Below are 23,843 nucleotides of genomic sequence, written 5' to 3'. Positions count from 1 at the left end.
CAACTGGCCTCACAACCGCAGACCACGATCATCTGAGACCAGCCACCTGGACAGCTGCTGCAACAATCAGTTTTGATATGATAATAAAATGTAATTAACACTCTTAAGCAATAACCTCAGTATTAATAACATTCAGCAGCGCTTAAAGATTTTAAATATATTGCACCAGGTCCTGATCTATAACTGTCCATACAAGCAGTCCATGCATAGCATTATTGAATGAATCCTTGTAGGGTTAATTATTGCACATAAATCAGTGAACACCAGATAATCCCAGTGTGCAGAGTGGTTGTTCCTACTGGACTACAATGCGCCTCCACCACACCGTTGTGCTCTCCCCATGACAGTGGCCACTCACCAGATATTACCAGAACAATACGCTTTTTTCAAATTGTATTTCCACTCCTCTCCAAACAACACCTACAATTTGAAAAAAGCGCATTGTTCTGGTAATATCTGGTGAGTGCCACTGTCATTGGGAGAGCACAATGGTGGGGTGGAGGTGCATTGTAGTCCAGTAGGAGCAACCACTCTGCACACTGGGATTATCTGGTGTTCACCGATTTATGTGCAATAATTAACCCTAGAAGGATTCATTCAATAATGCTATGCATGGACTTCTTGTATGGACAGTTATAGATCAGGACCTAATGCAATATATTTAGAATCTTTAAGCGCTGCTGAATATTATTAATACTGAGGTTATTGTCTAAGAATGTTGATTACATTTTATTATCATAATTTTATTTGTACAGTGGCTGCTGTTTAATATGAATAGAGCCATTCAGTTGGGTGTTAACTTTCTGCATTATTAAAGGTTGATTGCAATCTTTGAAACACCTACTAGTACTTAAGCGCTGGGTGAGTGTTTGCCGGGCAGTGTCTAGCAACTACCCTATAGATCCTTTAATCAGTTTTGATAGCCAAAGAATTTCTGCACAAACTGTTAGAAACGGTCACAGGGAAGCTCATCTGCATGCTTGTTGTCTTCATCAGGGTTTCGAACTGACTGCAGTTCATCATCATAACCGACTTGAGTGGGCAAATGCTCACATTTGATGGCACCTGGCACTTTGGATAGATGTTCTCTTCACAGATGAATCCCAGTTTTCACTGTACAGGGCAGATGGCAGATACCGTGGATGGCTTTATGTGAATGAGCGGTTTGCTGATGTCAACGTTGTGGATCAAGTGGCCCATGTGGCAGTGGGGTTATGGTATGAGCAGGTGTATGTTATAGACAACAAACACAGGTGCATTTTATTGATGGCATTTTGAATGTACAGCGATACCTTGATGAGATCCTGAGGCCCATTGTTGTGCCATTCATCCACGACCATCACCTCATGTTGCAGCATAATAATGCACAGCCCCATGTTGCAAGGATCTGTACACAATTCCTGGAAGCTGAAAACATCCTGGTTCTTGCATTGCCAGCATACTCACCGGACATGTCACCCATTGAGCATGTTTTAGATGCCCTGGATCAGTGTATACAACAGCGTGTTCCAGGTCCTGCCAATATCCAGCAACTTTGCACAGTCATTGAAGAGGAGGGGACCAACATTCCACAATCAACAACCTGATCAACTCTATGTGAAGGAGATGTGTTGCACTGCGTGAGGCAAATGTTGGTTACCCCAGATACTGACTGATTTTCAGGCCCCCCTGGACCCCCCCTTAATACAGTAAAACTGCACATTTTAGAGTGGCTTTTATTGTGGCCAGCCTAAGGCACACCTGTGCAAAAAATCATGCTGTCTAATCAAAATCTTTAAATGCCACACCTGTGAGATGGATGAATTATCTTGGCAAAGGAGAAGTGCTCACTAATACGGATGTAGACAGATTTGTGAAGAATATTTGAGAGAAATAGGCCTTTTGTGTACATAGAAAAAGTCTGAGAGCCGGTTCACATAGGCGCGACCCGACTTTGCTGGACGACCTCGGAGCGGCATGCACGGACTTCATATCATTGAAGTCAATGCAGGTCGCCCTAAAGTAGCTCAGGACCCTTTTTCTAAGTCGGAGCGACTTGTGTCGCTCCTATTAGAACGGGTCCTGTGCTAATCTATGGCAGGCGACCCACGGCAACTTGTCAGGCGACCAGGTCACCTGACAAGTTGCCCCAGTGTGAACCGGCTCTTAGATCTTTGAGTTCAGAGCATGAAAAATAGGGGCAAAAACAAAAGTGCTGCGCTTATAATTTTGTTCAGTCATATAGAGTATGTATACTTAATGAATGTTGGGCTAACAGCAGATTCACATTGATACAGAATTTTCTAAAAGGCCCAAGGGGAGTTTTTCAATTCTATTACCTGAATTGCTACAAGAGAATAATACAATTACAAAAAAAAAAAAAAAAACATTCCATATGCTTACTCAAGTCTCATACTGTGGATTCTTCTCTCGATGAGGTATTTTAAACAAAAAAAAAAATCATTTTTAATTATGTCTGTGATTGGTATCTTTAATGTGTTAATGCTTGCCTGGAATTTTTTTTATGTTAAATCTAATTACCTCCCAAAAACAATCAATTACAGAGGATAATAACTCTTTTTTTGAGCTCCATACCACACATCCAAACAAGCAGAGAGCAGGGTTATGTGAGCAAACGACGCCCGACACCAGCGTGCATTCCACAATGCGTTCCAACAGTGGACAGAAGTGACGAACCGGAAATGATCAACAAAAACAACCTCAATGCATTTCGCAACAGTGCGTCTTTAGGAAGTTTGGGGCACAAAAAAGTGAGTTATTATCCTCTGTAATTGGTTGTGTTAAATACATTTTTTAAAGGTATTGCGCAATCATATATTTTTAATCTTCTGGGGAAAAGGCAATTACATCCTGATTGAGGGGATTAGGCTACTTCCTATCCATAGTGAACCCAGGGAGACCATCCACCTACTATACACCTAAAGAGTCTGCCACTATAATTAAACGAGCTGGGTCCTGGAGGCCCTATGATCTCTGGTGAGTTACTCTCACATTGTCGGGTGAAGGAACCTGTCAAGCATATGAAGCATATGAAGTATATGAACATCTATTCAGCACCTTATGTCACTTGTTTGTGGTGGAATTTTTGCACAATAAAATATTGTTGCACTTTATGAATTTATGGACTGAATGTTGTTTTTGAATTTGATAAGATACTTTGCACTCTTATGAATTATTGGAATTTAGTTTATATATTATTTTTTAATATTGTGTTTATTAACATTATTTATTTAGCACTTAGTTTTTTTTTTTAATTGGATGAGATTTCTGCACTTTACTAATTATTGGAATTTAGTATTTACTTATTTAATTATTTATACGTTTTTTTGAATGGGATGAGATTTCTGCACTTTATAAATGATTGGAAATTGGAATTTAATTATTTATTGAAAACTCCACATATCATCACTGTTTTTTTAGCACTTAGCACTTTGTGATAAAGCGCCTCATATTGTTACTTCTATCTGTTTTTTTGGTTAGCCAAAAATTGATGGCAGCTGTATCTTTCTATCACATTCAATATCAATAATAATAATAATAATAATATTTCTATAAGTAATATACCACAGGGTGGTGCCTTTTTTCATTTTTTTTCTCTTATGTATATCATATGCAAAGAAGTTAAAAGCTCTAGTGATACACTGCCGCACCCTAGACACGTTTATTTTATAAATAAGATATTTTATATTTGTTACATTTTTTATCCGCTGCTCTGCTTGTTGCATGACTTGAATTATGTGCTTTGCTGTAAAGCAAGTTACATTATAGATGGTAGATTGTTGATACCTTACAGTAAGTGCAAAAAAGCACCTTCCTGAATTTTATCTTATATGCATGTGCACAATATCTGGAGTATCCACAAGATGGAAAAAGCATTTGTGTACATAAAATGCAGATTGCTCCGTTAACCAATGTAATGATTTTTTATTTCAGGAAAAACAGTAGTTTTTAGTTAAAGGATAAGTTCACCTTCATAAAAAGAAAAAAAAAACTCCTGCAGAGTGTCAGTATAAGCTGTCTGCTCATACCACGTATGAGCAGGCAGTTACACACTGACAGGAAGAGACAATGAACTACCTAGAGTGCTCAACAGCGCCCTGGTACTTAATTGAGAACTACAAGCCGACACTCACAAAGGCTGATGTTAGTTGTGTTTCTCTCATTCACAGAACTCTGTAAATGAATGATGAAGCCAAGCAGGCAGAGCCTCGCCTAGCCTAGTTTTTTTTTTTTTTTTATAGTGACAGCGAGTTCGAGGAGAATCATCCTGGCTTGCTCTCTCTAGAGCAGATCGGTAGTGGCTGCAGGAATGGGGACATGTTACATGTTCCATCCTATAAAAAAACATGTAGCATGTTCCCACAGGCGAATGTATCCTTTAAGAACACACTCTTTATTGGCCAGCTAAAAAGACTGAAAATGCAAGACGTAGCACATTAGGTTTTAAGCATAAAAACCCAGCTCTTTGCAATTCTTTTTAAAAATCTGACTCCAAGCTTGAATAAAATATTTTTTTTATGTACAGTAATGCAGCAAAACATGTTTTTGTCCTCAGAAAAAAAAATGTTTAATTTGTATTTCCAAGAATTAAATGCTGTGGCAAAGTACTGTTGTCTTTCCAATTTTGGATAAAATCAATACATTTTATCAAAAATCTGTTTTTAAAACTAAATGGCCTTTCTGCCCCAAAAAGCACAATATTAATGAAAAACACAACAATAATTATCATTGCCATACACTATTTAGAGGTCTTATTAACTAACAGTTTTTTTACTCCACTTTTCTGCTTAGTTTTAAGTCCATATTTGCATGGGGGTTTTGCCAAACTGCAAATTTCCGCTGCAAAAACCTTTGGGTTCCTACTGCTGGGATTGACAGCTGTGTGCGAATAGCCATGCCCATACACTGTAATGACAGGCTATTGGCGACTGTAGCTATTCATGCCTGTTTCCACAGCTCATGATAACCTGCAATGATCATGGCTGGACACACTTTGTGTGTGCCCAGCTGCAATCATCACAGGTGGTCACTGGCTGTGTGAATCTGAAGCCAAGTCTATCATATCAAAAATGCCCATGTGGGCTAATAGCCAAAGATTGACAAAAAATACCATAAGGGGTGAGCACTTTCCTGAAGAACATGTACCAATGCAAAAAAAAAATAATAAATAAATAATTTTGTTTGCTTGGTAGCATTGATTCTTTAAAGCACTGACATTCACAAGGAAAAAAAAAGTTAGTTTTTAAAATTGCCAACAAATGACATCTCCCTCCTAGCTTCGTATTTTTATTTGTTTTAATAAAAATGGTACGCAGACCGCAAAGGCCCCCCCCCCCCCCCCCCCCCAGCATAGAGGGATCTGTGTGCTTTTTTTTTTTTTTTTTTTTTGTAACAAAGAAGCTTACTTTGCTAGCAATTTAAACAGTGCAATTTTGTTTTCTTTATAATTGCATTTTTTTGGTGTAGCAAATCTTTGAGCCTGGTATGGATTTTAAAGGCTAATGTCACCTTTTGGGAAAGAAAGAAGAAAAAAAAATGCATATATTTTTGAAGGAAAAAATGTGCATTCGTCATTTTTTTCACAGGAGCCTACACTGCAGTGCAATGTCAGGCTCATGCAGACACTTATTCCAGCTTTCTTGCCCATACCTCTGTATAGGCTTTCTGTTGGAAAGCTGGAGGAAGTGTCAGTGGAATACAAGGGCACTCATCCTGTGAAAACTACAAGCCGTCTGCCCCAGTGAAAAATAGGACTTGTAATTGTGACAGCAGGGAGTAGAACCCAACCCGTTGTCATGGGAAAGGAGGAGCTAAAGAAGTGAGGAGGGTCTCTTTCAACACCTTACATAGTACACCCTAAATATGGGTGTAAAATGTAACTTGTTCAAAATGAGAATCTATACTTTAAGGTGGTACCTCATGCAAAAAATAAAAAAAGTGTGAGGTCCATCAGGAAATCCATACAAAGTTTGTCCTCCCCTGAACAAAACCAGGCCAGGTGCCCTCAGCATGGGAATCCCTCATCCCCATGTTGATGACGCAAGACCTCTTCCTCACAATCCTGGCTAGTGGTTGTGGGGGTCTGCAGGTGAGGAGCTTATTGGAATCTGGAAGCCCCTAAAACAAAAATGGGCACTAAAATACTGGCCCGCATAATTAAATGATTATTGGGTACGTAGTGCAAAAAATCCTCAAATTTGTCCCTCATTCTAAATCAATTTTCAATCATGATGCCCACTGCCTGCCGAATCGCCCCCCCCCCCCCCCCAAAAAAAAAAACGATGATCCAGCACACATGACTGACCCTGGCAATACTTCAGCCGAATGACAGGTCCCTAAATTGTCATCAGCTATATATATATAGGAAGGGGAGAGGATAGTAGTGACATCACTGACCAAATATAGTGATGGCCAGTGGCCATATTTGAGCAGTGAGGTCACCACTGTCCCTGCCCCTGTGGTTACATGACTGTCCCCATCCCTTTGGTTAGATGGGATGCCTGGTGACATCAGCTCTTCCTCGGGATGCTTCCTTAGCAACCATTGACAGTGGGAAGCAGTCATATATAGAAGCTGTAGAAAAACCCCTATATACAGCATATGAGGTTTGGCTCCTGCTGAACAGGGGCTAAATGGAGAAAAATTCTGGCATTTGTCCAAACGCCTGAACAGTGTTTAGACTGAAGCATTGGCTCATCTCTAGTTAGGAGATGATCTTACAGGCTTGTAGGTAAACAAGTAAAGTCACAGTTAAAATACATATCCATGAACTGGCTCCCCTGCCAGGAAATTTTAATTCTGTTCAACTAGTTTTTTTATCCAGGCTTCGTTGCCACAATGCATAGCCAGGTTTCCAATCTCACATTTATATTCAGTAGTTAAATGAATTCATATTGGTCAGAGACCACCCCACTTATAAATTAATTCCTGTGTTTTCTTATTCTGTCAGTAAGCTCCTTATGTTAGTTTAGCTCAAAGCACTAGAACTAGATCTGCTTGCAGTACTGCATTTTCTCTCCTAGGCAGGATCTTGTTGTTAATTTGAATACAGAAAGCTAATATTAGAACTGAGGCAACATAAAAAGACATGATCTTGTACTAGACCAAGGATCTCCAAACATATGCGTATAATGGCCACATCATATATTTTACAAATATCCACATGCTGCAAAGAAAGCCAGCTTTATAAATGAATGAATAAAATTAAAATGAATGAATATGGTTCAAGAAATAACTTTCAGATCAGAAGCCCCATCCCCCCCTACCTCAGGGTCCCTATTGGAGTTTTCTCATACACCAGGGTCCCCATCATAAGTTGAGACCACCTAGATCCTCAATCTGTGCATTGTGTCTGAGGATACACTTCTGACCCTAGCTGCAGGCCAGATAAAATCTCATAGCAAGCTCAAGGGTCATAGTTTAGACCCCCTGTAGTAGATTATTGGGTATCTTTGGTTCTGCTTGAAAAACACTAGGATAGAGCTTTCAGCTTTCCTTCAACTCTCCTACAATCAGAAGAGCAAAGCTGTCAACTGGACAATTATTATTAGCTATTCCCAAGCTTCCTGTAAAAAGAATGGTTGTAACAATCATAATCAGTCGGAGGTATGTAATTGTGAAGACTTCCAGAACCGCTTGTCTTAACTATGTAAAATCAAAGAATGCTGATAACTGAAGTAATACATCTCAGATAAAAAGATAATGGTACACATACAAAATTAATCTTGAAGGTTTATGCTAGGAGAGAATCAAGTTCTGCAAAAATAAAAATGCAAATCTCTAATCTTAATTAACCCCAGGGTAACATTTTTCAAGGTTGCCTATGATATATGAATGTTGGCCTTGTAATTTGACGAGAAAGACAATTATGTGGATAAAGTTTCTGTCAAAGCTCAGTGTCTCGGTTGATTTGATTTGATTTGCTGAACAACAAGCAGTCCTTTTGTAAAACAATTTTAGCTAAAGCATTATTAAGTGGAAAATAGGTAGGTAATTCACAATAATAAACACTGCCGAAGATGATGGCCACTTATACCAGTTAAAGTTGCACTCTAGGCAGGTATAAAAGACACAAAGTAATTCAGTTTTGCTTTAATTAATGCAGCAATAAATGCATGTTTTAAATACGTGCAGTGTAAGTACTCAAATTAGATTTTGCATTAGCCTCTTACAGACCCTATATAGTAGGGCTGGAGTATTAGAGACAGAAGCAGCTCAAGGAGCCAATCAATTCATGTGGTGAAAAAAAAGCATGGTGAAATGATGAGAAAGAAGAGTGACAGTGAGATATGGTCATGTGCCTATTCTGCTTCACTATCCAGTCAGGAGCTCGGGATGGTCCCGTGGGGATATGAGCTCAGAGGTAGCATGTTGAATGATGTTGGCAGTCACTTAACCAAAGCTGAGGACCACTTGTGCCAATAAAATAATTACCCTGTAAGACAGTTCTGAATTTTAAATATTTGAAAAAATTATTTTGTATTTTATCTTTTAATGTTTTTATTGTTGTTTGTGTTGTTTTTTTTTTGGCTGGAGTTCAGCTTTAAGGCAATACCTAACACTGAACTAGAAGACATTAGAATTAGTACAGGCCAGAGGTACAAATCAATACAGATATAAAAAAAAGAACATTTCACAAAAAGCCATCCCCAGATAAATGGTTTATTTTCTCTCTATATATATATATATTTATATCATAAAAAATGATTAGTGGTGTAGTAATATATTAACAAGAGATTTACATTCAGCACAGTGTACAAGATAAACCATAGCAGAAATATATAAACAATGTGTATGTAAAGTAGCAAAATACCAAAATGAAGGAAACAGTAAGAGAGGGAAAATGAAAGAAAGAGTAGCAGTGAAGTGGAGAGAATCATGATAATACATACCTGCAAAAATTACAAGAAAAGAATGAGTACTGGTCAGAGTGGGAAGGGGGTAGAAAAGCATTCCATTCCTGTTGATACCCAGTCTATCTTTTCCACAAATCTATTCCTTCCCTTCACCTGCACTCGGTGAAAACATATTGCAAAAAAAAAAAAAAAAAAGCATCTCTATTCATTAACCACTTAAGCCCCGGAGGATTTGGCTGCTAAAGGACCAGGGGTTTTTTTGTGATTTTTTACTGCGTGACTTTAACGGACAATTGCGCGGTCGTGCGACGCTGTACCTAAACGAATTTGACGTCCTTTTTTTCCCACAAACAGAGCTTTCTTTTGGTGGTATTTGATCACCTGTGCGATTTTTTGATCACGCGCTATAAACAAAAAAAGAGCGTAAATTTTGCAAAAATAACAATATTTTTCACATTTTTTTATATGAAATTCCCCAAAAAAAAAAGTAAAAATCAAAATTTTTTAACATTTTTCGGCCAATTTGTTTTATGCTACCTATGTTTGGTAAAAAAAATCGCAAAAAGCGTATTTTGATTGGTTTGCGCAAAAGTTATCGCGTTTACTAACAAAGAGAAAGATTTTTGTCATTTTTGGTGTTTTTTTTTTTAACGCGTAATGGCGGCGAACTGCGATTTTTTTTTCGGTACTGCGACATTGCGGCGGACAGATCGGACCCTTGACTGACATTTTTGACACTTTTGGGGTTACCAGTGACATTACTGCAGTAATCAGTGCTATACATATGCACTGTTACTGCAAAAATGACACTGGCAGGGAAGGGGTTAACTTTATTGGGAAGGGAGGGGTTAAGTGTGTCCTAGGGGCGTGCTTTCTACTGTGTAGGGACATTGCTATTGGTGTAAAAGCAAAGATCAACCGTTCTACATAGTAGAACGGTCAGATCTTTACTTTTACACAGGGAGAACTGACAGGCAGCTTGTTTACACAAGCTGCTCTGTCTTTCTCCCTTCACAGGAGCGATCGTAGTGTGGCCGGCGGACATCGAGTCCGCCGGTCACACGCACTGACTTGCCTGTGAACGAGCCGCGGCGGGCGCGCGCCTCTGCGGGCGCGCGCCCGCTCGCTATAGGCTCGCAAGTCAGTGACAGGCGAGTGACGTACCGATACGTCACTCTGCCTGGCCGGGGCTGACCGCCGCAGTATATAGTCGTGCGGCGGTCGGCAACCGGTTAAAGGTGCTTATAATAGAATATATCTAAAAGTGCAATGCAAAAATAAGCACTCCTAAAGTGCAAACACGTGCATACGTCCAACATTAGAGTACAATGTGTAAATCACTTGGTGTGTGTCCTCCAAAATGACATACCGTATATACTCGAGTATAAGCCGAGTTTTTCAGCACATTTTTTTGTGCTGAAAACGTCCCCCTCAGCTTAAGATTTAAAAATGGTGCCGCCCGGCGTATACATGTCACCGTGCATGCGCCGCCACCGCTCGGGACAGGCCGGAAATAGCCGAACGTATACCAGCTCTCCCGAGCGGCGGCGGCGGCGCGTGCGCAATGATGTGTCGGTGCCGGGCGGCGCCATTTTTAAAATGAAGGTGCCTCTGGAACAGGTAAGTGAAACACAGCCGCACTAGTATGCCCGCAACCCCGCATCCTCTTGTACCATGCTTGCCATCCTGAATTCTCCTGTACATGCCAGCCACACTGCATTCTCCTGTACCATGCCAGCCACACTGCATTCTCCTGTACCATGCCAGCCATCCTGCATTCTCCTGTACCATGCCAGCCACACTGCATTCTCCTGTACCATGCCAGCCATCCTGCATTCTCCTGTACCATGCCTGCCACCCTGCATTCTCCTGTACCATGCCAGCCACCCTGCATTTTCCTGTACCATGCCAGCCACCCTGCATTATCCTGTACCATGCCAGCCACCCTGCATTCTCCTGTACCATGCCAGCCACCCTGCATTCTCCTGTACCATGCCCGCCAACCTGCATTCTCACCCTAGGCTTATACTCGAGTCAATCATTTTCCCATCTTTTTGTGGTAAAAGTAGGGGCCTCAGCTTATACTCGGGTCGGCTTATACTCGAGTATATACGGTATATGGAAAAAAGAAACAATCTCCAATAGTGCAGTACCCAAGTTAGAGGATGCAGTAAAGCACAATCCCAGCTTCAATTAATACACTAACATTTATTGCTTATGTTTGCATTGCACTTTAAGATATATTCTATTATAAGCACCCTTAATGAATAGAGACGCTGTTTTTGTTCCCACTGTTTTTGCACCATAGGAGCTGTTCACCTTGGATTGCACCTTCAGGTATTTATTACATCTCTTTTGCACTGTAATCATTCCTTGTCTAATATTTTTCTATAGTTATTGGTTTTATATTTATATGATTTATTGGATTTAATTTTAGCAGTGCTATCACATAGGTTGATATATGTTTTATTTGTTTGATTGTACCCATGGGACTGGTAAGTTGCAACCTCTCCAAAACATCATTCACTAAAGACACACTTTTATAACTGACACATTTTCCATATTAATATTCTCTATTACTAGGAGCTGTTGTCACTCTAGAGCTTTGCTTTACCTAAGCAACAAGGGTGTTATGAGTGGCATCAAAACTATTCTCAATCAGCTGATTATTGAAGGATGAAGGGAGGTGGGTTTCTACCATTAGGCAACATCCCCCAGCAAAGGGTATTCTAACCTTTTTGTGCACTGGAATTTTTTTTGTATATATATATATACATATGTATGTATATATATACAAACCCGATTCCCAAAAAGTTGGGACACTGTACAAATTGTTAATAAAAACAGAACGCAATAATGTGGAAGTTTCAAATTTTGAGGGAAAAAATAAGTTGATTTTAAATTTCATGGCATCAACACATCTCAAAAAAGTTGGGACAAGGCCATGTTTACCACTGTGTGACATCCCCTCTTCTTTTTATAACAGTCTGCAAACGTCTGGGGACTGAGGAGACAAGTTGCTCAAGTTTAGGAATAGGAATGTTGTCCCATTCCTGTCTACTACAGGCTTCTAGTTGCTCAACTGTCTTAGGTCTTCTTTGTCGCATCTTCCTCTTTATGATGCGCCAAATGTTTTCTATGGGTGAAAGATCTGGACTGCAGGCTGGCCATTTCAGTACCCGGATCCTTCTTCTACCCAGCCATGATGTTGTAATTGATGCAGTATGTGGTCTGGCATTGTCATGTTGGAAAATGCAAGGTCTTCCCTGAAAGAAACAATGTTTGGATGGGAGCTTATGTTGTTCTAGAACTTGGATATACCTTTCAGCATTGATGGTGCCTTTCCAGATATGTAAGCTGCCCATGCCACACGCACTTATGCAACCCCATACCATCAGAGATGCAGGCTTCTGAACTGAGCGCTGATAACAACTTGGGTTGTCCTTGTCCTCTTTAGTCTGGATGACATGGCGTCCCAGTTTTCCAAAAAGAACTTCAAATTTTTAATCGTCTGACCACAGAACAGTTTTCCACTTTGCCACAGTCCATTTTAAATGAGCCTTGGCCCAGAGAAAACGCCTGCACTCCTGGATCATGTTTAGATATGGTTTCTTTTTTGGCCTATAGAGTTTTAGCTAGCAACGTTGAATGGCACGGTGGATTGTGTTCACCGACAATGTTTTCTGGAAGTATTCCTGAGCCCATGTTGTGATTTCCATTACAGTGCCTTCTAAGGGCCCGAAGATCACGGGCATCCAGTATGGTTTTCTGGCCTTGACCCTTACATTCAGAGATTGTTCCAGATTCACTGAATCTTTGGATGATATTATGCACTTTAGATGATGATAACTTCAAACTCTTTGCAATTTTTCGCTGGGAAAATCCTTTCTGATATTTCGCCGCAGCATTGGGGGAATTGGTGATCCTCTGCCCATCTTGACTTCTATGAGGCACTACCACTCTGAGAGGCTCTTTTTATACCCAATCATGTAGCCAATTGACCTAATAAGTGGCAAATTGGTCCTCCATCTGTTCCTTATATGTACATTTAACTTTTCTGGCCTCTTATTGCAACCTGTCCCAACTTTTTTGGAATGTGTAGCTCTCATGAAATCCAAAATGTGCCAATATTTGGTATGACATTTCAAAATGTCTCACTTTTAACATTTGATATGTTATCTATATTATATTGTGAATAACATATAAGTTTATGAGATTTTTAAATTAGTCCATTCCTTTTTTCTCACAATTTGTACAGTGTCCCAACTTTTTTGGAATCGGGTTTGTATATATATATATATATATATATATATATATATATATATATATATATATATATATATATATGCAAGTGAAATAATAAAGGAATACTCTCTAAATACTGTGTATTCTCAAAACCTTAGACATATGTATGCACAATGTTGTAGAAAGACGTTACATATATGCTCCTCATTGTGCGCTGAAACATTTATGAAAAGAAGAAAGGAAATTTGCACGGTTATCATGCATTTGGGTTTTAAATCCTTGTTTTCCCAACAACTGCTTACAGAAAATGACAGAAAAATCATTAAACTGAAATATTGCCATTATTACAAAATGTAGCTTGAAAATGGATACATAAATCATACAATAACCAAAATTAAGTTTCATAAGTCAAACAAACCTAACATGCCTATTAGAAGAACAGAAAGTCGGTGTCCTCCTTACGAGTTTTTACCTTTCAGATTGAATTATTAACATATAGTGTACATCCCTACAACCTGTTAGCTCCTACTGCATATCATTAGCAGAACTGTTACCAACAGATGGACCACATATAGTTCATTAATAATAAATATTTTATTCTGGCATTGAGCAAAACAATGTCCATGTATGTGGAGCCAAAGGGGATACAGAAAATACATAGCTTAAATTATTAAAAACTCATATGACAGCAGAGTTTGAAGACTGAAAACAGCTTCACACATATTTTCTCATATGTGAATTTAGGAAACTGTCATTCTAACTTTAACCTAGTTCTTTCAACCATACCCATATTCCAATCTGCATTCTGGGTCCATTTATGAAGCTTTCCTAAACTTTGAAAAAGGAAGCTGGTTATTTTTTTTGCATAAATGTGATTGGATATTCTTTGCAAAGTGGATTTTCACTGCATCCACTAAGCTAAAGGAAACATCCCTTGCAAAGTGAACAGCCTATTTAGCTTTAGTAAATCAACCCCAGTGTCTTGTGGTGGCTACTAAAATATTCACTTTCACAATAGCTATAGACTGGTTCATGGTATTGTAATAATATATTAAGGATGCTAGGTCTTCGCGCAACAAAATAGCAGTATGCTATCTCAAAACAGGATCTCAGAGGCTACTTGTGGTCCAGCTGTCTTATTTCTTTTTTTGTTTACAAAAGATTTTTATTAGAAAGTCATTGCAAACATCTGAAGTCACATTATACTGTACAACAAAATACAAAGGTATAAAGTGGGTAAGAAAACAGTGCAAATAGCAAAAGAACGTTGGTCATGATATACATGCAGATCAAGCAAGAGATTACATGAGAAAGCCCTTAATCAACTTGAAGGACACAATACAAAGCATCACCGAAAACCATGACAACAATCAGCAAGAATCCCAAATGGCCCACTTGGCATGAAAAGTTGGCATCGAGCTATGTAAAGAGTGATACGTTTTTTCTGAGAGCTTGATGTTATCTATTCTAGATAGCACTTGAGACCAGACGAGGGTGTCAGATCGCCAATTGAAGGCAATCATCCAATGAATGGAACACATCAACGTGTGAAACAATCTGGAGGCTGGGATGGGGATTCCTGGGACTCTTGCAAAAAGTAGGCAAATCTTTGGAGAGAGGGAAACATTTGACCCCACTATTCGTGATATAATGTTTTGGGCTTGATCCCAAATGGGCTGCAAATGACTGCAGCTCCAGAAGAGATGAAGCAGAGTGCCCTCCTCTGAGCAACCCCTGAAACAAGAAGGTGACACTGAACCGTAAAAAGAGTGCACTAGGGAGGGGGTCATATACCATCTGGTAAAAAGTTTAAGAGCCATTCGAGAACCGAAAAAACACAGTCAAGGTCTATTTCCCATTTGATCATATATTTATGTCTCTGCGGGAGAGGGGAATTATTCAAATATGAGTACAGCAATGAGATTAGACCCCTGCTTCTAGGGGAGGAAGAGCAAATGGTTTCAAATACTGTGTATGGTGGGTGCAGTGATACAGCTGTCTTATTTCTAATACACAGATATAAATGATATTAAGCCTATCTGACATGTTCCTAAGATATAAGCATGCACACATAAAGTCAAAGAAAAACTGTTCTGCCATTGATTGGCATCCTCAGTGTAAAAATACCATCTAAAGTTTATAATTAAGCATTAAACATTTACAATCTCATTAAGGGGCAGCTCCTGATACTGTCAAAAAGAGGGATTGTAACTGTACTTGGTGGACACCCTTATTACTGAGACAAGGTCAGTGTTGATGATGTCAGCCTGCATGATCTGCTACACTAACATTATTGATTTTTGTCTGTTCTCTCCTAGTAGAAGTGCTTCAATGATCGTAGAGCCAGCATAATGGGGATGAATCAGAAGGCAGTGCCATGCAAGACTCAGTGCAGTGTTTCCCATGCTACTGACTCCTGTATACAAATTTGGACCACCAGGCACAAAAACTCTTTTCCGGTGTTATACATGGAATATGAGAAGGACAAGAGAGCAGAGGGGAGGCAGCAGTGTTGGTGTGGAAAATGTCACCATCCACACCCATGCCATTGCCACTGGTTCATTCTCCAGTTCTTCTGAGCCCTGCAGAGTGACACACTAACATGTCCAATCACATTCAATTGCTAAGAGCCTCTGAGACTGGCTGTACTATTGTCTGTGAAAATGCTAGTTGCCTTCTTGCCATTATAAACAAGAATGCAAATAGGATTTTTCAAGCTTTCCTACTGTGTTTTTTTTCTGTCAAATCAATCAAAATATTAAAACTGGTTAGTATTACAGTCAGGTAATGTTCAGAAATTGGCAATGGCAGCCACATATTTCTTTTGTAGGTTTTCTGTACATCCTAATCTTGTTACTTATTACAAATACAGATGAACAATATGGCATTTATCTTCCTCTCTGTTTGTTGTCATATGTTGTTAAACTTACTATGTTATTAAGCCCATAAAGTATATACTGTATAAAAGTAAAAATTACTCTTTTAGAAAGTATCACTTCAAGCTATTTTTTTTTAAATGATAAGCCATTTAAGTCAATGCTTTGTGCAAAAGATAACATAGAAGCATGAAAGCATGAACTTAACAGGCATGAGATGGCTACGACCTAATGGAATAGTTCCAGTCAAAGGTTAAATCAAGTATGTTGTACTAAGAGTTTCAACTGACTCATATCAAATGATCTTCTTTATTATTATCTCCCTCAGTTATCAAATGGCATCTTTGTACTCTCTGTTATAGCTTATGATGATTTTATCCTTTTTTCTCTGCAGTCTCATATCAGATCTTTCTGAACAATCATTGCTCGTTATAAAACAAAAACATTTGTATATAGTACCTGTAATATTCTATTTATTGGTGTCTACAATATGACAGAAATGACACTGAATTCAACTTTTGGCAACCAAAACAATGTGTTCTGAGTTTGAAAGGCAATATATCTGTATTTTGCAGGCAAGATACTTTATTTATTTTAAAACAATGCTAAATATATTGTTGACAATATGCACACTATTTTAACGTGAATATGTGGGGTTTGGGGTTTTCGAGGTTGACTAATAAATAAAAGTGAGTGAAAGGGCTTACTTAGTAGCAAGTAGGCCATATCAAGTAAGCCATACACCAAGTGCTTTCCACTAGCATCCCACAGAAGTGACACATAGGTTCCACACATTCCAAGGCCGCACGCCAGACAGGATGCCTTCTCAAGATGCTTCCTTCACTATCAATGGACAGGACCTCACTAGGCCTCAGGATTAGTATCTGTACACAAATGCCTCTCCAAATGAAGTCAGTAAACAACCACCTATGTCTCTCTCCAGGCCTCATTGAGGGGGAACTAGCAACTCCCATCAAAGAAGGTTACCACCCCTAGTTGACTTGTTTCATAACTTTTCTTTTTTTCCCCCAGACTTTTACCAATTCTGCATCTTTGGCCTCTCTTCAGCCGTTGTTGACTCCTATCCTTCATATTATCATTGTGGTGTGTAAGCAATGAATGAAAGCTTCATAATTTTCCTTCATTAAACAAAATAAACATTTTTTTACTAATACTTTTTTCTTCAGAAAAATAGGCATCAGATACTTGCAGCTTTACAATTTAGGTATCACAGATGGTGCCAAAAATAGAAAGATCCAAATACCCACCTCCCATATTTGACTATGTTTGATTTGTAAAAAAAATATTATGGGTATGTATGTATTGTAATTAGTACTCACCATCAAACCATTTACTTATATAGAATGCAGTTTGATTATTTACACCGCAGCCTCTTTGTAACTATCCCCTTACACCAAGTATAAAGTCTGTTTGAGTAAGAATGATCAGACTTGCATAAAATATCCAGTGCATGGGAGGATTATATATTGCGTGGGAGGATTCTGATGTCAATCCTATGTTTTAAACTCAATAAAAATATGAAAAAGAATGTGTTTTTCAGTGTCACAAATACATACTGCCTCCTCTAATAAAACCCAATAAATAATAAACAAAAAACCAACTATCCCCACACAACTTACATAATGAAAGGAATATACCAAATAAATATGAATTATTATCATTACTATTATGTATATTATGTAGGATTTATATAGTGCCAATAGTTTGTGAAGCCTTTTTTTTTAAATGGAGGGAGACAACACAGTTACAATACAATTTAAATAAAAAAAAATAGTTTAAAGAAGTTATATGTCAGTCATAATTTGTCAGTTAGTAAATGAGTGATGCCTTAGGAGATAGAGAGGATGAGTAGAAAGATAGATTTAGGTGTCGTCAACTTATAGATGGTATTAAAAAGCATGGGAGGTTATCAACTTTACCAAAGGAAGAAGTGTACACAGTGAATAAAATAAGCCCAAGGACAGCACCTTGGGGACCCCTATAAAAAAGAGTAAAAGGAGAGGAGGAGATAGAGTTGTAGGTGACACCTAAAGCATGGTGAGATAGGTAGGAGTAGCTTTCATGATGCTGAAAAAATAAATATAGGTCAGTGCAACAATGTTTAATAACCCCCTTAGCCTTTCCCATGACCTGCTAGCATTGAGCTGTACTGTGTACACACCTGTGTGAGTTTTTTCTTTTCTTTTTTCTTTTCTCTCACTGTACTGTATCTGACACTCCCCATGCATACATTATGATGGCACTTGCCTCAGAGAAGTGTCTGGTGTCCAAGATAAGCTCAGGTCTTCATGTCATTATTGCTGTAGTGACTCCATCTCTACACTACATCTGTTTAGGGGATATTTCCCTTTTAAATTATACTGCAGTCCACTCTCACCTGTTCTTTGTGATTTAGGCATATAATTCGCTCACACCAGCAATATTTTTGTCCACTGTGCTACTTAAAGGGTAAGGATGTTCCTTGATTATCTTTCCAGGGTGTTTACAAAACACGCTCCTGTCATTCTATGAATTCATTCCAATGCCAACATAGTGACTGCTACAATATGATTTCTGATCCCTTCCGTTTGCATTTTCCAGGAACTTCTTATCCCCGTCCCTTTCATGTTTGACTTCTTAGTCATGGTTGGTAATTTACTGCCCTTATTGTGTACTTTTCCTTGCTTATGTTATATACTATAGGAACCTGGCAATACATTTGTTTCCTTTATAAGTCTTCCCATCTTCACCCATGTCTACCTTACCCCTTCCCTCTCTTTGACAAGGATGATCTATTGCTGTCTTTATTGTTACTTTTTTATTTGCCTTAACAGTGCATCTTGAAGTGACTACTATTATTGCAGGAAGTTTAAATTTGCCAGAAAACGGGTCAAAATACTTTAGAATTTTCATAAGGAAAAACTGATATTCTTTAAGTCTAGGAGATGACACTTCTGATCAGAAAGCATTCAGATTATTAAAAGTAAGTACTCTGGAATCTGGATCCATAGTCCAAATTCAGTCTCTAAGTCTAAGGGAAGGTTGGTGGTGATTCATAAACATGTTCCAATGGTCACCTTAAACTCACAGACAACCATCATAGGCAGATATGTTTTTATTGAATCTAAAATCTTTCAGAAATTTTTCTCCTTGGCTAACATTTGCTCTCCAAACCAAAGCAAACCTAGTTTTGTATCCAAATGCTGAAGTGATTTGAGGACTATGCAGAGGGGCCACAGTGAGAGGCTGGTGATCTCAACCTGCTCCAAGACCATGTATGCCATGGGGGGACCAGTGACATTACTACAGTAATCAGTGCTAAAAATATGCACTGTTACTGTAATAATGACACTGGCAGGGAAGGGGTTAACCCTATGGGTGATCAATGGGTTAAATGTATGCCTCATGCTTACTTACGTGTGTGGGGGTTCTGTGACAGAAACAGAGACCGCAGGTTCAGCTATGCTGAATCCTGTGATCTCCTCCTGTCTGTCACTGAGAAGATCTGCCTGCTTACTTTACATATGCAGGCAGGTCTTCTCACAGTTTCCCTGATGATTGGGAAAGGGAGGCGGCAATGGCCACCTCTCCTCCTCCGGCCCGAACACAGGGGGAGTGCACCTCCAGCGGCCCGCGAGCACACCGCCGAAATCACAAGGAGTCCGGCGACATAGGTCTACATCGCTGGACCCAGGGGAGGCACACTGCCACAGTAGGATTACTGTGAGCAGTCAGCAAGTGGTTAAAGTCCATTATAAAACATTGTACAGTTGCAGTCATCATACTAAACCTCTAGTGGAATAACTTTACATCCAGGCCTGGAACATCCAGAGTACGTATCTTGGAATAATATACCATTCTCTGTTTTATAAATAGCAACCTACAGATCAAACAGCTTTTCGTGTCCATATTAACCATTTGCTGACAAGCCATCGTACATATACTGCAACAGGTCGGCTCTGTCCCACAAAAAGATGTACATGTACGTCGCTTCGCAGGACAGCTAGCGGGGGAGGGGGCACACACCCCCATTTGCCACAGGGGAAGCCAATTTGTGGGTCCAGTGGCCGCGATTGCCACCAGGTACCCGCGATCACTCCCGTGAAGACAGAGCGGCAGCCTGCCATTGTAAACATGGCAGACCGCTGTTCTGTCAGTTATGAACACAGGAATCCTGTGTTCCTCTTATTTAGGAACACAGGTCTCTGTGTTCATGCAGCAAGCCCACCCCCCCACAGTTAGAAAGCACCTCCTAGGGACACATTTAACCATTTGATCACCCCAGGTGTTAATCCCTTCCCTGCCAGTGTCATTAGTACAGTGATAGTGCATACTTTAAGCACTGAATACTGTAGTAGTGTCATTAGTCCCCCCCAAAAGTGTCACAAATGTCAGTTAGGTGTCCAATCTGTCCGCCGCAATGTCGTAGTCCCACTAAAAATCACTGATCGCCTCCATTTCTAGTAAAAATATAAATAAATAAAAATTAGATAAATATTTTCCCTAGTTTGTAGACGTGATAACTTTTTCGCAAACCAGTCAATATACACTTATTGGGATCTTTTTACCAAAAATATGTAGCAGAATACAAATTAGCCTAAAATGATGAAAACATTTGATTTTTATTTATTTTTATTGGAAATGTTATATAGCAGAAAGTAAAAAATATATATATTTTTTCAGAATTGTCGCTTTTTTTTTGTTTATAGCGCAAAAAATAAAAATTGCACAGGTGATTAAATACCACCAAAAGAAAGCTCTATTTGTGGGAAAAAAAGGATGTCAATTTTCTTAGGGTACAGCATCCCATGACTGCACAATTGTCAGTTAAAAATAACACACTGCCATATCGCAAAAAATGGCCTGGTCATTAAGGGGGTAAATCCTTCCAGTCCAGATGTGGTTAATATGTTTTGAGGGAAACATTTCATAAGTGTAACATTAAAAAAAGTTGTCAGAATTCATACTATATGGGGAGTCATAATAAATCATCCATTTTTAAAGTCATAACCAACCTCTAGAACTCTCAAGTTGCTTAGAATTGCTATACTCTTGCACTGAGGTCTGGCTCAACTGCTGTTGAATTTGCAAGATTAATTACACTGATGCTACACTTCACTTCAGATTAGATAATAGTCTCAAGGTAAACTGAGAAGTCAATTAAAAAGCTGCCCTTTGGAGGTTTACAACGGTGTATACTTTTTCAGTTTATATTAATGGCATAGTAAGCTACTGATTATGAGAGCGTGCATCATTTTTCTTTTAGTGTAATATATTTTGGATGTAATATAGCACTAGACATAATTCAAATAAACTCTTATAGAAATCCATATAATTGCCAATGCAGTAATGATCATGCATAAACTGGTATTTTGCATATTATTGTGCTGAAAGGAATACCTTAACATTTTTAACATTATTAGTATTATGTATCATGTACGGTATGTATTCACCATACAGTGGGGATCGAAAGCTTGGGCACCCCAGGTAAAAATTAGTATTAATGTGCATAAAGAAGCCAAGGAAAGATGGGAAAATCTCCAAAAGGCATCAAATTACAGATTAAACATTCTTACAATATGTCAACAAAAGTTAGATTTTATTTCCATCATTTACACTTTCAAAATAACAGAAAACGAAAAAATGGCATCTGCAAAAGTTTGGGCACCCTGCAGAGTTAATATCTTGTACTGCCCCCTTTGGCAAGTATCACAGCTTGTAAACGCTTTTTGTAGCCAGCCAAGAGTCTTTCGATTTTTGTTTGAGGTATCTTTGCCCATTCTTCCTTACAAAAGTCTTCCAGTTCTTTGAGATTTCTGGGCTGTCTGTTACGCACTGCTCTTTTAAGGTCTATCCATAGATTTTCAATTATGTTGAGGTCAGGAGATTGTGAAGGCCATAGAAAAACCTTCAGTTTATGCCTCTTGATGTAATCCCCCGTGGATTCCGAGGTGTGTTTAGGATCATTATCCATTTGTAGAAGCCATCCTCTCTTTAACTTCAGCTTTTTCACAGATGGCATCAAGTTACCATCCAAAATTTGCTGACATTTTATTGAATCAATTTTTCCTTCTATTCGTGAGATGTTCCCTGTGCCACTGGCTGCAATACAACCCCAAAGCATGATTGATCCACCCCCATGCTTAACAGTTGGACAGAGGTTCTTTTCATTAAATTCTGTGCCCTTTCTTCTCCAAACGTACCTTTGCTCATTCCGGCCAAAAAGTTCAATTTTAACCTCATCGGTCAACAGAACTTGTTTCCAAAATGCATCAGGCTTGTCTATATGTTCATTTGCAAAGTTCAAACGCTGATTTTTGTGGTGAGGACGTAGAAGAGGTTTTCTTCTGATGACTCTTCCATGAAGACCATATTTGTACAAGTATCTCTTTATAGTGGAATAGTGTACCACAACTCCAATGTCTGCCAGATGTTTATTTGCTATCTTCTTGTAGCCTTCTCCAGCTTTGTGAGCGTCAACCATTTTCAGTTTCAGTTTTCTAGACAACTGCTTAGAAGATTCCATGGTGCTGATTGTTGGGGCAAGGTCAGATGAGTCTGGGCATTTAAAAGCTTTGAGATTGACATCACCTGGTCTTCCCAGACGATGATTGAGAACAATCCATGACACTGGCAGGTCTCAGCCTTGCAAAGGGGGCAGTGCATGCTATAAATTCTGCAGGGTGCCCAAACTTTTGCAGACACCATTTTTTTGTTTTCTGTAATTTTGAAAGTGTCAGTGATGGAAATAAAATCAAACTTTTTAAATAACAAATCTCACAACACCGCACACTGCCTATAGAGAAATCTCTGCGCTTAAGGAGGGATCAGCTGACCGCTGAATGTAATGTATTAGATGCTGCTACTTGACAAACAAATATAAAGTGATATTTGATAAAAGGCAAAACAATAACAAATAGTAGTAGCGCAAATGACAATCTCAAATTATCATAATCCAGGTATGAAGATAAAGAACACCAGTGAATCATATAAAAAAACACACTGAAAAGTCCCACAGTCCTTCCAGACAAAAGTGCAAACAAAAATGATGTATGATACAACAGACATCTGATTGATTGTGAGATCTAAAGAGATCACCTCCGTTTCCACCACCAAGTTCCGGGGATAGTGTAAGAAATGGCAACTCACCAGACCTCCATGCTCATCTACTCTCGTAAATGAGCAGGAATCGCATTCAAATAAATGGACCAGCAGAAATCATAATAGTAATCTAACTTTTGTTGACATATTATAAGAATGTCTAATCTGTAATTTGATGCCTTTTGGAGATTTTTCCATCTTTCCTTGGCTTCTTTATGCACATTAATACAAATTTTTACCTGGGGTTCCCAAACTTTCGATCCCCACTGTATCTAGAATATATGCATTTGTTAATTGGTTTACTTCTTTTATGTCCTATGGAAGATATGCTTTAAAATATACTACAAAAATAATTATATAAACCTCAGGGAATAATAGTATCAAGAAGTGCTTAAAGTGAACCTGTGCCCTACATATTCTGAACAAGTGGAAAACAAGCCCTTATTCACTTCTGTACTAATAAATATTGTTGAGAAATTCACCTTCAAAATTCAGTAAATAAAGTCACCTTTTGCCCTTTATTTTCTCTGAAAAATACACATCAGGTAAAACATGACTTCATAGTTTATGCAACTAGAGAGGTTCATTTTTAATGTATACCGTCTTATCACAGGTGTAAATGAAATATGGCAACACAGATATGGACAGATCGGTGCTAGTTCATGGGCAATGAAAAGTAGAGAAGTCCTTGATAAACTTACAGTGTCCTTAAATTTTGGGCCACCATTAAAGAATAGGTCCACAAGTTCTTAGGCAGCCATCACAT

General features: G+C 38.8%; 1 protein-coding gene across 1 annotated transcript in view; it reads right to left on the bottom strand.

The window, feature by feature from the left end:
- The window catches only part of DMD (dystrophin), a 3,625,631-nt gene that overhangs the window by 1,205,044 nt on the left and 2,396,744 nt on the right, over positions 1-23,843 (bottom strand). The gene's annotated exons all lie outside the window — the stretch shown is intronic.

This window comes from Pelophylax lessonae, assembly GCF_965119305.1.
Source record: "Pelophylax lessonae genome assembly, chromosome: 2".
NCBI classification, from domain to species: domain Eukaryota; kingdom Metazoa; phylum Chordata; class Amphibia; order Anura; family Ranidae; genus Pelophylax; species Pelophylax lessonae.
This window is presented reverse-complemented; position numbering and strand designations above follow the sequence as displayed.